Below are 11740 nucleotides of genomic sequence, written 5' to 3'. Positions count from 1 at the left end.
GACCCTGGGAGCTCATGAAAAGGGGGACTAGGAGGCCTCACAACGAATGTTCTTGTTCCGTTTTTTGTGTTTTTTTTTCTGTTCATCATCCATCTCCACAAAACGCTTCTCCAGCTACGCCGGGAAAAGCGACCCTGCCCCAAGGTCAAGGGAAAACTGTTTTTAGCTCCGATGCTTCCACCCAGGTCTGCAATACTAACAGGAAGGCGTTCTCATGGAACCTGACCTGACCTTCTGGTGAACGTGTAAATGAGTAACAAGACCCTCCAGGTGTGTCCCCCTCAAAGCTGCCACGCTCAGGACCAGGGAGAACTCCACCCACCCCACCCCACCCGAGTCTGAAATGAGCAAAGTTCATATTTAAGTAGTCACTTTTTCAAGAAAAGTTTGCTAATTTTTTTTATTTAAGAAAAAAGCAAATGGATGCAAATGCACCAGGCTTTTCTGGGGCTATGGCGATGTTTTATGTTTTGTTTTGTGTGTGTTTGGTTGGTTTTTTTATTAAATTGATTGGGGGTCTCATTGGTTAATAAGATCATCTGGATTCAAGTGTACATTTCTATGATACATGATCCGTCTATCGCATGGTGTGCCCACCACCCAAAGTCCAGACGTCTCAGAATAAATAAAAGCACTCAGAGGACAGCTACAAGCGAAAACCTACAAAGTTAGTGCCTGTGGACAGGGGGCTTCTCGTCCTATCTGTGAGTGACAGCCAACAGCAGCACAGACTCTCCAGGCAGCGACGTAAGTACTAAGTCATCACTGGAGAGCGTGACCTGCTTCTCCACGCTGGTCTCGACCTCCGAGTCCTCAGCCCGCCCTCGAGGGTGACTGCAGCACAGCCCACAGCCCTGCGTGGGGACGAGACCTCCTGCAGTGACACTGAACCCCAGTCCACACGCCCCTGCCAACGGACACTGCGGTGTCCGCAGACACCAGGTGTCCCCCGTGAAGGGGGAGGTCCCTGGTCTGCATGTGACAACAGGAAAGCTGGAGCTGGCTCTGATGGACCGAAAGGTCGACAGACACAGGGAACCCGCTTCCCACTTTCACAGAAATGTGTTTATTTATCTGAAACTAGAGGTGCCAAAATGAGGACTGGCAATGTCCTTCCACGCTGGTGATCTGGGCAGACCCAGGCCCACTTACTAGAAAAACCATCCATCACAGGAGCTGTTTTTGCAGCAAAAACTCTCACAGGGGCACAAACAGCAAGGTTGGGCAGTGCTCCCATCAATGCCATGGGTGAGCTCTCAAAGCAAAGGAGAGCCCTGGGTATACAGCCTGTCTTCTCACCGCTGCACATATCTGCATGCCTCTGAGTCAGAGAGACCCTGAATCATGGACGTGCAGCACTGATAAAGAACATGTATTGGAAGGGACTTGAGGTCGGGAAGCGCAGTCACATCACCAACTTCCTAGGCTGACTTTAAAGGCATTCAAAGTCCATTATTGAATGGTTTTGTGTGTTCTTTTAAGTGAAGTTATAGCGTTTCCACATGTTTAGTCCTGTATGCCTGAATATAAATAACTGATGTCAAATTAGGGTGTGCTAACGTTGCCCTGGCTGGAAGACAGCTTTTCCCTTCTCCCAGCAAAACGTAAAATTAGCAACCGTGGTGCAGGGCTGAAGTCACCAGCCCAAAATTATACCCAAACTTATTATTATTAAGGACCTGCTGTCCTGTTTTATATATATATAACTAAGAAAACTCATTATGTCTTTATATTTAGTGAGCTTTTTAAAAATAAGTTGTAGTAAAGGTCTATGAATGCATGTGTTATACAGTGGACAGTTAAAAGAAAGTACTCATGATGTTAGATCACATATTTTCCCTTCTGCATTGAAATAACCAAACCCCTAGTCAGAGTTTCCACGACTGCATCAAGGGGAGAGTGCCTTCTTTCAGTGTAAGATGAAATTCAGTAAAAGTACTGGGCAGGGCCAAGGGAGGAGATCCACATTGTGGATAAAAGGGATTATGGTAACTTTAGTCTCCTGACCAGAGAGAAACTTTAATATTTTTTAAAATAAAATTTCATGTTGGGATTAAACAGAGCCTTCACTTGATATTTTTATCTTGTGTCATTCCAAAGCCCAGAACTCTGAAAGGTTAAGTCACACTGTACTCAGAACCTCAGACAGTTGCCCAATGTTTCTCTCAACGAATGTTCATTCATTATAAAAACCAATATAGGCATTGACTTGTACACTTAAAAACCGTCACAATGGCAAATTTTATGTTGTATATATTTTACCTCAATAAAAATTCAAAATAAAGTTATATAGGTTTTAAATGTTTGCAATCATTTCAAATACTTTAAAACTGTACCACCTTTTAAAAAATCGTAACACAAAGTATAAATGAATACTATTTACAGGCTTCATTAGGTAAATAACCTATTATGAAAAGTACATGAAATATGTTACTCTATTTTTTTTTGTGGGGGAGAGAGGGGTAGAGATAGAGAGAGAGAAACATTGAGCCCAAAACCTGGGCACATGCTCTGACCAGGAATCAAACTGGTGACCTTTTGGTTCATGGGTCGATGCTCAACCACTGAACCACACCAGCCGGGTGAAATATGTTACTCATGAAACAGTATAACCCCAAATGAGGTTGTTAGACTTTTATGTGTCCTAGGCCATCACTGGAATTTGAAACTGTTAGAAAAATTATTTTCTAGATGAGGCAGCCAATTTTCTTGTGCCAAATACAGAGAAGCCTGTTGGTGGATTACCCTGTTCCACTTCATGTTCTCTGCTGTGAGTTCTCTGGGCCAAAAAACTTTCAGAAAATGTCCCTTTCCACGCCACCCCAACCCCCAACTTTTAACTTAGCTCTTGATCCAAATCAAAAGTTTGGAGAATATAATTCTAACCCGTAGCTGTAAGGAAGAGGTCCAGAAAGGGTACATTTCTATCCAGCACAAACCTGCTTCACAGGGCCCCTCCTTTTGCACTAGCTGCTCCACAAATTCCAACTTCAAGTTCTTTTAGATGCACTGTGACACGGTGGTGTGGGCTCCAAGGAGCCCTTTCTTTTATAACCCAGCCCTGGAACACCCCACTTCTTCCCGGCTGGGAATCCCACACCAACCCGACTCTGTGCTCTCTGGCGTATCCTGAGAATTTTAATCCATTTCATTTTTTGTTACAAACATTTTACAACCACCCTCGGGCCAAAAGCAGGGAATTCTGACTTAATTCACATTAAGGTTGTCTGATCTATGATTTTTCTATAAACCCCTCCTTCGGCAAGGCTTACCCTGCCCTTGAAAATGTTTCCATCAAGTTCAAGAAAACTGTGGTTTTTTTTTTTAATTCCTTCCATATTTCTTTCTCCTCCTAAGCAGTCTTCCTTCCTTAAAAGTAAGCTGCTTAATTAAAAGACACCTTTCAGATGTTTTATTCTACTCACCTCAAAGATACTGATTTACATTATTCCTCACCAAATCCATTGGCCAGAAGAAATAGGAAACAGAGTTAGAAATACTATTGCTATTAAAAACATTTAAAGAACAATTGTATCAATATGCTGGATGTATCATCAGTTCATGGGTTACAACATTCAGCAAACCCTCAACCTTCTGAACTCAGGAGTGCACTGCCACTCGGGTCCCCACCCCCAAAAGGTGACAAGGCTGAGCTGCTTCCACATGCCCCTGACACCCTCACACAGGGCACTTCCCAGCCTAGCCCTGTTCCCTGAACTACAGGAGAGGCCTCGGCTCTGCAGGCTGAATTCTTTGCCCCTGACTTTTCCAGGTGAGACACGAGTGCCTGCTCCGGGCAGACAGAAAGGCCCTGTCCCTTTCCACAGCCAGTTCCATGGGAGCCCCACCAAGTGTTTCTGGGCCCGGGAGGCCTGGGCCACCAAGGCTGGAACATGCCACGCCAGGTGGTCAGGCCTCTTTGCACAGCGAGTCGGCAGCCTCACTGGATTGTGTTACGTCTTTGACGGGAGATCCCACACCTAGCAGACGCTCTGAGATCCTAGTTCAGCCCTGGTGACAGCTGGCTGGGTGACACTGCTGCTCTGGAAGCACATCCCGGTCTTGGTGGCACCTCTGCCCAGTGGCCCCACACTCACCATGTCCACACGCGCCTGCCCTCATCCCTTGGCCTACGTCCCACAACATGCAGCCCCTCCCAGGGACCCGACCCCACGCTGGACCCCTCCATCTCTCACCGTGTCTAGGATGTCACCTTTCCATGTGTCCCAGCTCCTGGTCTCTCTTCTCCTGTCTCAGGGCCACTCATCCAGTGGCAAGCACCACCCTCCCCCGGGACCACCTCCCCCAAACAGCCCCTTCTCAGTCACTCACTGGGAGCCCCACTGTAGACCCTAAAGGGTCCCCAGAACGTGGTCCTCAACTCTGCTGAGAGAATATCCCACCCGGAGTCCTTACCACATCTACAGTCCTGATGACCTGTCCTGGTGACCTCACAGACATCAGCCCTAACCTGCCTGCCACACTGCACGCACACACACACACACACACACACACACACACACACACGCACACCAAACTTCTGCTCTTGGGCTGGGACCATTTCCATCACCCAGATGCTTGCCCAGCACCTCCCGGCTCAGGGGGCTGATTGTCCACATGATTAGTGTCCTCACGAGCTCGTCCTCCCAATCTATGTGAAAAGGTCATCAGGTCACCACAAGAGAACTCAAAGAACGCACAGCAAAAAAGTAAAAATTTAAGCATCTGTCAACAATCATTAAACCCAGTAAACAGAGTAAGCATAAACTGAGTAAAATCCACATACCCATGATCTACATGTAAAATAAACATGATCACAGTTCTTGTAATTAAATATCTATAATGTAAAATAATAAATTAACAATAGGAGACTAAACCACCTTCAAAAAAGGAATTACAGTTCAATGCAGGGAGAGGAGACAGATGAAGATAGAAGAAGATGGTAACAGAAGGGCACTAATTTCTTCATCTTCCTTAAAGAGGAAGCTGGCTTAGAGTTACCGAAGTTGATAAATTGTGAAACACAGTTTAAGCAAAAGTTATAAATATAATCACTAGAGGAACTATAAACATTAGACTGTCTGTGGACCTTCTGATTGCAAAAATTAGGACAGGAGGCAATTCAGACACTAATACATAGGGGAAAAAATGGAGAAAGAGTTAAAAAAGATAAAAGGTGTGTTCTTTAATTAGAAAAGAAGACAAAATAAGTCTTTTAGCATTAATATAGACTACATTTATTTATTAAAAGAGACTCTGTGATAGGGTAAAAACTAAATCCAACTATGTGTTTTCTACAAAAGATACCTAAAACTAAGGAACTCAGAAAAGCTGGACCTGCAGACAAAATAAAGCAGGAAAATATAAATAAAAGCAATAGTGAAAGTAAAAATACCATTAAAAGTTTAATGCATGGTTTTTAAAAGGCACTAAAAATCACACCGTGTAATTATTAAGGGTAAAAAGGAGAAATCACAAATAAGGTTAACTGTCTTAAACCCTTATGTCCAATAATACAGAATAAAATCCATAAAACAAGGAAGCCAGTGACCACATGGGAAGATCAGCACAGAGGAAATGGTCTGGGAGAAGCAAAACACCTCCCTCAAACCTGAGAAATTAAAAAGGCAAAAGTATAGGAGAAGACTCGAATTAAAAAGGAAGGTTTATGTCACAGGTATCAAATCCCCAAACTGGGCAATGACCACAATGATAGCCTCTTGAAAAGGTCATCAGAAAAAAAATAAAATAAAATGGATTAATAAAATCAGTAATTGGTTCTTTGATAACTCAATGAGGTAAGTAGCTGACCTAATGAAAAAAAGGCATAGATGGGGGGAAATTAGATTTACTGACCACCTACAGAAGGAAAATTAAAAGAATATATTTTTCAAAACTTTGGGTTAAGAAATTGGATAATATGCATGAAAGAAATGACTGATTTTCTGGTAAAATATAAATGTCCCAAATTTACTCAGGAATTGACAGAAAAAGTAAGCAGACCAAAAACCATGTGAGAAATGGAGAGAACTATTATACATGCCTCCACCCACTCAAATGCACAAAGATCACTGAAATTTAGACACCTTTTGAGAAACAGCTCAGATATAGGCTGTCTGAATATTTCTGGAGCACAAAGAATTTACACATGACATAAGATACACAACGATAAACAAAAGGCAACAAACATAAAGCACAAAGCAATTATCCTAATAAACCAAATGTTTTTAAAAAGCAACAAATCAAGAAAAACTGAGTGGAAAAGTTGACCAAATAAATGAGCAGGTGACTCACAAGAAAAATAAAATGATCAGGAAACGTAAGAAATGATGGACACCACTTAAAGATTTTTAAATACAGTGAGATAGTTTCCCTCTTAAGCTAAGTCATAAGAGAATAATAACACCAAGTGGTGACAAAAAAAGGCCATCACTCACATGGACTGTTGCTGGTTTGTAAAATGTCATTTTGATATCTTAGTTGGGAAATTTGGCAATAATTATCAATTAAAGTGCCCCTTCATTCCAAAAATTCAATTTCTCCTAAAGAAATATTCCCACAAGAGCACAATATTGTATCACAGCCCATGAACTATGCCTTCTGCACACAAGGACAACTGCTAACAAGACAAATGTCCCTCAATCCCCTAATGGCGCAGAATCAATACAGGGCAGCTTCCTCTGGTAGATGTCAGCTCCAGGGTGCTGGCCCACTACCCTACTGGCTGCTCACAGCCAAAATTTTCCTGATGCATTAGAACTGGGCCACATCGAGGCTGTGTGCAAGCAAGTGCCCTCTACACATCCCTTAAAGAGAGTAAGTTGTGCTTGGCCAGTGTGGCTCAGTGGTTGAGCATCAACCCATTTACCAAGAGGTCAGTCACCAGTTCTATTCCCCATCAGGACACATACCTGGGTTGTGGGGCTCAATCCCCAGTAGACGGCATGCAGGAGGCAGCCAATTGATGATTCTCTCACCATTGATGTTTCTCTCTCTCTCCCTCTCCCTTTCTCTCTCTGAAAACAATAAAAACGTATTTTTAAAAAAAGAGAGTAAGTTGTGATGGCATGACACATGAGCCTTTCATTTTTTAAAGTGCATATACATTTTTATTTTTTAAACTTTATATATATTGAAAATCTTAGTAGTCATTAAGTTAATGTATTTAAATGCCTAATATGGTGATTAGCATATAGCAGGCACTCAATACATAGTAGCTTGCATAAAATAAAAGTACATCCATGTTGTGAAATGTCGAACAAGTTCTTTGATTTCAAAATGCAATTTCCTCTTTAGACTGTAAATATCTTTATGGCAAAGATGATGAAGACTCTGTAGTCCATGAACTATGCCTTCTGTATAATTATCTGAAAACGTTCAATTCAGGCAGAACTCCCCTAAGTATTTGGCTATAACTACGTTACTCAGACAAACGTGGGTGAAAATGAAGTGATGCGTCACTGTGCCGCCCACCCTCCCTGAGCCCCCTTTGTGATCCTAAAGGGGAAGTGTGGTATATTAGACCGTTTGTGAACTTCTACAGAACTTACTTTTGAAAACCTGTGTATATGTCTTATAAGGTAATACTCGTGCCTGTCTTCATCCCCTGCCAAAAAAGAAACAGACAATGGAAGACATTGGGTACCTCTTGCCAATGTTTAATTCTGATTCAATAATTGCATTGTATAGCTTCCCATAATTCCCTGGAATAATGACATTTGGCTCAACTCCCTGCCAGCTAACAGAGTTCCACAGAAAAAACAAAGTAGACATCATAGGGGTGGGGGAAGGAGCTGGCTTGTTTCAGCACTAAGATTCCTGTCATTTAAAACCAGGACACTGCCCACATTATTAGCATGGACTTTAGACATCTTAAAGTGAAGTAAGCCAAGTGACTTTCAAATGAATATGAAAGAAATAAAATCTGACCAGGGTGACTCAATGTAAGCCTGCAGTTCCGTGTCTCTTTTCCACGAACCTCCAAAACCACTCCAGGTCTGTGTAAAAAAAAAAGGTTGTTTTCACCAGGACACTTTAATTTACTGTGATACCCAAGTGCCATCCGACAAGCAGAACCTCAGGCAACTGAACACCTATAAATTTCACATGACAGGGTGGAAACCGCCTAAGTTTCGCCCCCCCCCCCCATGGATGGCCAATAGGGGGTGCCTGGCTATGGAGGCTTAAATCATGTTCAAGATAAAGGCCCACTTATGAAATCTAACTGGGTGAGACAAGAGGATTTGCAAAACTCTCCGAAGAATTTTAGGTCACACACTAACCACGATCCCTACACTGAAGGCTCGCATTTCTCCTTCAAACATAAATATTCATTTGCCTGTGTTCGCACACGTCCAAAGCACTGTTTGGCTGAGCCACTGAAACATTCAAGGATAAGCAGCACTCTTTATCACAGCTGAACAATGTCAATTTGGACTTTGCTATTACACCTGAACGCTGGTCGATCTTATTAAAAAATAAAAATCTGATAAGTTTCCTGTGAACATTGATACGGCAATTCCACAGGCAAGACAGTAAACAGAATTCTGGTCGGTTTCAACACCAGTCCACTATCAGAAGGAGCATTTCAGGGTAAGAAATGGAACTTGAACTTGACCCTCAATCACAATAATAAACATGTTGAGCTGAACGTCTAGATTTACAGGCAGGAAGAATAGGTGAACCACGGCGTTGCCACAAAGAACAGGACCAGCCCCCAAATGAGGAAGCAGCTTAACTGTGTCTCACCTTGAAAATGGGACAAAACCGAACCACCAAACACACCAGCAGCCTTGAGCCACATGAGGACAAAGACTAGCTTAGCTCTGTCTCCTAAAAACCAGGGCAGCGTTTTGTGCCTACCTTGAGGCACATATTAAATATACCAACACAACATGATTCTCTTAGTTTTACACTAATGAATCTTTTCCCTTCCACCTGGCTTCCAGACCACCCTAAACACACTCCCGGCACCCACAAAATAGTCCATTGTTATGCCCTTAAGGCAGAACCCATTACTTTCCTCTGTGTATCTCACTATAATACCTAGCAGCCCAGGAACAATACAGAAATCATACACACAAAAAAAATACTGTGGATGTGAACGAAAACTCATTACAATGCATTCAGCCCTCATCTCCTTAAAATAAGCATCCTCTTGCTCAGCTGGCGTGGCTCAGTAGTTGAGCAGACCTACGAACCATGAGATCACCCTTCAATTCCCTACAGGGCACATGCCCAGGTTTCGGGCTCAATCCCCAGGAGGGGGCATGCAGGAGGCAGCCAATCAATGATTCTCTCTCATCATTGATGCTTCTATCTCTCTCCCACTCCCTTCCTCTCTGAAATCAATAAAAATATTTTTTTAAAAAGAAGCATCCTCTTAAAAGAGGTATGTTTGCTTTGACAAAGTTACTAACTTCCCTCCCTTCTGAAAAACAGCTTTTCTGAGCCATTACTGTTACCCATTGGGGGAGGGGGATCTTCATTTTTGTTATTATTCCTGTTATTATATTTAAACGACCTACTTAGAAAGGCCTGATGAAACACATCTGTCCCAGATCCTTTCTGAGGAGGGGCAGTTTTGCCTTCCACGCTGCCCTCCTAAGTAAAATCCCCAACCGCAAGCCCTTCCTGGGCTGTCACTCAGAGTTGGAAGCGAACTCCGACCCCCACATCTCAGATCTCCGGGACCTGAGTGGAGAAACGCCAGCAGCATATTCCTCCATGAATGTGGGAGGGTGGGCACCAGCCTCCATCATCAAGTCCTAGTTACTCGACAGGAAGAGCACTTGGTGGCTATTCCGCCACCACAACCACCATGTACAAAACAAGAAGTCAGGTCTGCCTGGCTCTCCCGGTGCGTATACCTTACACCCAAGCCAACTGAACAGCGCCTACATCCTATCAATTTGCTTTTTACACTGTGAGGTGAACCAAACTATAAATAACATCTACCTCACTCAATTAGATCACAATCCTCGTCTCTTCTAAAACAAACATGATTTTTTTAACTTGCAAAAATTAGAAATAACCAAATTGCTACACAGTTTTGATTCTGGATGTGAAATGATCACTGGATGAGACAGAATAAACTCAAACCATCCTACTTTCTGTTTTCTGAAACTCTCAAGGTAAGGGAGTCTGTCTGTAACTAGTTAGTTGCGAAGGGCTCCGTTTCCTTTCCCCCAGAGCACCTCTTGCCACCGTCACTGGCCCTCAGGGAAGGCCAGGCCCATTTCTACAGGAAGGGGTGAATGGCACGGGCTCCAGGACATGCCCAGAAGCACCATGACTGCAGGCTGGGTTCCACCTCACTCAGTTCCTCTCTACCTACCCCAGGGCCAGAGTTAAGCTCAGTTACCGGGTGCCATATTGGAGGCGGGTCTGGCCTCGGGGAACTCGAAGAAAATCCTAGACAGGATGGGTCTTTTATCCAAGAGCACCCTTGTTAACCTACCTGGTCAACCTACCCAGGACTCCCAGGGGCAGATGTGCTGAGAGTGGGCCCCAGCCTCCCGCCCAGCACCCCACACTGCCACCATGGGCTCCTGGCACAGACAGACCCCAGAGTGGTAAAAGGAACCTTTTCCCTCTAATTGCTAGAATTCCACTGAGATAGCTCCAAAGTAACATTTCTTCCCTCAATGTCCTTGTTTTAAAAATCTGAACTTGCCCTAGCCAGTATGGCTCAGTGGATAGAGCGTCGGCCTGTGGACTGAAGGGTCCCAGGTTCGATTCCGGTCAGGGGCATGTGCCTTGGTTGTGGGCACATCCCCAGTGGGGGGTGTGCAGGAGGCAGCTGATCGATGTTTCTCTCTCATCGATGTTTCTAACTCTCTATCCCTCTCACCTTTCCTCTCTGTAAAAAATCAATAAAATATATTTTTTTAAAAAAAGCTGAACTTGCGGAATGGAGATTTCTCCCTCAACTCTGGCACCTGGCAGCGGGCTACGGAGGGGGCTTCCCAAACTGGGCCTGTCATCCCAACCCCCCACAGCTGCACCAACCTCTGTGGAGCCAACGGCACAAAGTCCAAATGGGAGCGGGCTGTAAAATACATGCCAGATTTCACAGACTTAGCATGGAAAACAACAAAAAAATCTTGGTAATAATTGGCATGTCATCTACATGTGCAAGTGAAGTTTGGGATCTATTGGGTTAAATAAAACATATTAGCATCACTTTTACTCATTTCTTTAACTTTTTTCACGTGGTCACTAAAAAAATCTCCCATGACAGGTGCCTCGCATTTCCATGGGGCAGCACGGTCCCAGCGGGTCAGCAAACTACAGCTGTGGGCCAAACCCTGCCCGACACCTGTCTCTGTAAAGCTTGTCAGCTACAAATGGTTTTTACATTCTTAAGTGGTTGGAACAAATCGAAAGAACAGTATTTTGGGACACGTGAAATAATATGAAATTCAAGTTTGAGTCCATAAATGCAGTGCATCTAGTTGCTGCTGTTGGGTCTGGCTGCTCCTCCTGAGCTATAAGCCTCAGCTAGGTGGTACCCACAGAGATGAGGGCCCGCAAGACCCAAAATACTCTCAGGCCCCTTACAGGAAAAGTCTGTGACCCCAGCCCTGGAGTTTTAGAAATACAGACCACGGGTTCAGGATCCTAGAGAGTGGACCCTCCCTAAGCGACCAGGAGAACAGGAGAGAGAGGCAGATGGGTCAGGAAACCAGGGTAGGGCCAAGTCCCTCCAGTGGGCTGGAAGGCTAGATGGCTCCCTGCT

Source organism: Plecotus auritus (genome assembly GCF_963455305.1).
Source record: "Plecotus auritus genome assembly, chromosome: 8".
NCBI classification, from domain to species: Eukaryota; Metazoa; Chordata; class Mammalia; order Chiroptera; family Vespertilionidae; genus Plecotus; species Plecotus auritus.
This window is presented reverse-complemented; position numbering follows the sequence as displayed.